At 43.7% G+C, this 3807-nt stretch overlaps 1 long non-coding RNA gene across 2 annotated transcripts in view; it reads right to left on the reverse strand.

Annotated features, from left to right (window-relative positions):
- The window catches only part of LOC104871043, an 8349-nt gene extending 4990 nt beyond the window's left edge, over positions 1-3359 (reverse strand). For both annotated transcript variants that reach the window (XR_782717.2, XR_782716.2), the window contains exons 1-2: positions 3152-3359; positions 622-786 (exon numbers count right to left, since the gene is read on the reverse strand). This is a non-coding gene — a long non-coding RNA (uncharacterized LOC104871043). The remainder of the gene's footprint in view (positions 1-621; positions 787-3151) is intronic.
- Between the last annotated feature and the right edge of the window lie 448 nt (positions 3360-3807).

Below are 3807 nucleotides of genomic sequence, written 5' to 3' on the forward strand. Positions count from 1 at the left end.
GGATAACAACAAGAAAATCAGAGGTCTACATAAGAAATGAACAATATATACAATCAACAGGGTTCATGAAGTGCATACAAGATTAGTAGCCAAGAACTAAGACCACCCTCCCTAGGCCTTCCATCCGCATTGTTAGAGGTGAAGAAGCTCCCTTCTCTTTACCACAGAGCAATCTACCTCACCATCATTCTCTGCCTTGATAACGATCTCATTTTTTCATTAATCCCTACATGATCATTAATCCTTCATTAATCATTAATTGATAGCAGCCACCTCAAAGTGCCGAGATTCCCTCCCCTCCCTCATTCTCTAGTCTCATTTTCAGCTCTCCAGTTACCTTTCCCGACACCTTCTTCCACCTGCAACCTAAATACTGTAACTTCTGAAATTCAGTAGCATTATTTTCAAATAAATTGTATTCATTATCAGTACATTTATACCGTTGTTATTTATAGATTTGCTTCATATTGAATAACTCCAATATTTGTGGCTTAAAACAAAAATAATTATTATAGTATAGTTTTCACGATTTGGACACGACGTGAAGCTTGATGAGATAGTTTTGGCAAGGAGTCCCTCATGAGGTGGCAGTCTTTTGTCAGCAGTGCTATCTATACTCACCAAACGCTTGACTCAGGATGAAGAATCCACTTCCAACACAGTTCGCTCACACTCAGGCAACTGGTGCTGACTCTTAGGAAATGGCCTCTTCCTCGCCGCAAGGACTTCTCCCCTGGTTGGCCTGGGAGCCCTTCATGGCCACAATCCACCACAAGAGCCCGTGTCCTACGAGAGCAAGGCCGAAGCTACAGAACATTTCTTGACCTTGCCTCACAAGTTATATGCCATCACCTGGAAGCAGTCCATTGGTCACTGTGATGGTTAATCTTTGTCTGTCAATTTGATTAGCTTGAGGGCTGCCCGGGGGACTACACTTCCTGGTGTGTCTGGGTGGATCATGTGGGCATGACCGTGGGTCTGTGTCTGGTCCCTCACCCCTCCTGTCTGGCTCTTCCTCTGCTCTGTATTTCTCGGCTGCCATGAACTAAGCAGCTTCGCTTCACTCCATCTTGTGGCATGACGCCCCTGCTTTGGAGCCAGTAAACCATGGACTGAATTGCCTGAAATCAGGAGCCACATTAAATCTCTCCTCCTTTAAGCTGGAGGTGTCAGGTATTTTGTCCCAGCAATGTAAAGCTCATCAATAAAGTCAGTGCTGATTTTCTCAGTGAAAAGACTAAAAAGAGGCTTACACACGGTCATGGCTGTCATCTTGACAATTGGCTATGGCACTTCTATTTTTAAAAACCATTCCCTGAACAATCCCTTCATCTTTTTGCTCTCAGCAAAACCTGACTTTTCCGAGTCAGGGGACGTGCTACCAGCCTTCCACTTAGAAACACTGTTCCTTTCGTAGGTCTCAGATCTTTGAACATAGAGATGAGTAGGTGTCATCCTTGCCCCTCATTGCACTGTGACACACTTCTCCACCTCATCCCTGAAAGTGCCTCTCGTGTCATCAGATGACGTCACATCAGCATGCTCCTGCCATGTCCTGACTTTCTCTGTCCTCGACTTCTCGCTGTTATTTGGGATAGTATATCGAATGAGTGAGCAGAGAGAATGAGGTGCGATGGTCAGAGGGTAACTCTGAGTGCTCCCTTGTTTCCTGCCTAGTATTCGTGGCTCTGACTTTGTAAACAGTTCTCATTGTACTGGAACTGGCATCAGGTGTGGTTGCATTTGTTGCTAATGACGTAGTTTATGGCTATGGCAACAAAGCTGAAAGGGTGTGGACAATGGTTGACATGATCAGTGGTGGAGAGAGAAGTTCAAGGAATTGAGAGGTCTGAGTGTGAGCACAGTGGTTTACTTCTGTGCCCATAGCTCTAGTAATTAAGACAATCCATTGATCTATCACTATCCAGTGTCCCTCACCCATTAATTAAGCTTCAATTGCAAAACAAATCTTTGTGATCATTCCCTTTCAGACATTCTTGACTCCTTTGCCTCTTTTTGGATTGATTGTACTTACTTAAAATATAAGAATCCTGGTGAAAATCTAATTCTGTGCCTATGCCAAACCTCCACTGAACAAGTGAAAATGACAAGAGAAAAACATATAATTATGCTGAAAGATCTCACTTTCAGTTTATGAATAAATCCTCATATATACTCAGAATGCTACTAGGATATCATATTCAATGTGTTAGTCAGCTGTCCATCACTGTGACAAAATACCAGAGACAATCCATTAAAAAGGATTTAAATAATAAATAAATAAGTAAATAGACTTAATTTTGGCTCATGGTTTCAGTGGTTTCGGTTAATGGTCAGTTGACACCATAGTTCCTGGTCCTATGGTTGGCAGAACATCATAGCAGAAGTGTAAGCAGAGCAGAGCAAAGCTGCCCATCTCATGGCTGACAGGAAGCAAAGAGAGAGGAAGGGGCAGGGGCCCCAGTGATCTACTTACTCCTCTGAGGTCCCACCTCCTACAGGTTCTATCACTTCTGAGTAATGCCACCATGGGGGACACTATGAGTCCCAAGACCATGCACTTTCCCGTTCTCTTTCACAACTTTTTCACATTTTCACTTTCTCAGATACCCCAAACTTTCTGTTTTTACACTCCTACTTTATTCAGAAAATTAAAGCAATCAGAAGACAACTTCCATAGACTTCCACCACCACATTTATCAACCTGCCAGTGTCTGTCTGGCTCCATACCTGTTCCTACACATGATCCTACTACCCATGAAAACCCTTCCTGATGTGCACTCAATCTCTTCCCCAAGGGTGGGTTCAAGGACATCATTCTTCATCGCCAGCACCTCTCACCTCTCCCTCATTTCAATATTTCACTCTCCATGGGATCATTTCGTTCAAATAAAATTAAGATGTAGCTGTCCTCCCCCCTGCCGTGTGTGTGTGTGTGTGTGTGTGTGTGTGTGTGTGTGTGTGTATAGAAGAAGGTTAGGAATTGAATTCAGGGCCTTGTGCATGACAGGCAAGTGCTCTACCACTGAACTGCACTATATTTTCTTTCTTGTTATTCACTATGAAAGCAGTCCCATCAAATTTTTCCTCACAACTCCAGGGAAACCACTCTGAAAATGTGGACAGCCCTACCACCTCACCCAGTCCTCACCTGCAACACTTGGTGTGGTTGATGACTCTCTACTCCTCTTTTTACACTTTCATTTAAAATTGGTCAAGTGATTCGTTTCATTCTTCTTTTGACATGAAATGAAAAGAACGATGTGAATCCATTTCCAGACTTCTAAACACTTCGCATCTTCCTTCATTTCTCCATACAACTTGGAATGTGTAAAACTACTCCCATTTTTTCAAGATCAGTAAAGGGAGACCTGGGAAAACAGGAAACATGAGCTAATATGCTACAGATTTAGGACGGAAAACCAGTCACACGGTGCCAAAACCCACAAAAATCGCTGAGAGGGCACTGTAGGCGGTGCTTGGGTAAACCAATAGGCACAGATTTAAACACGTAGGCAAGAAAAATAAGGATCACTGCCTACTCCGCAATACGCTTTCTTCTCTTGGCTTGCAGGATGCTGTGTTCTCATTTCCCCCAATTTCTCTGTCTGCTACATTTTAGTCTTCTTTGCTAGTAGAGGAAGAACCTCTTCTCTCTGACCCTTTCGTGCTCCAGTGCCTCAAGTCTCAGTCCTCGAGCCTGTTCTTTCTTTTAAGGACACTGATTCCCTTGGGAGCACAGAAGACCATGCTTTCAGTCCGGGTGATGCGCTGCTGATCTCGGACCACTCTCACAAGCTGCACATG

The sequence above is a fragment of the Fukomys damarensis genome, unplaced genomic scaffold (genome assembly GCF_012274545.1).
Source record: "Fukomys damarensis isolate Sample0158 unplaced genomic scaffold, DMR_v1.0_HiC HiC_scaffold_26, whole genome shotgun sequence".
Lineage (NCBI taxonomy): Eukaryota > Metazoa > Chordata > Mammalia > Rodentia > Bathyergidae > Fukomys > Fukomys damarensis.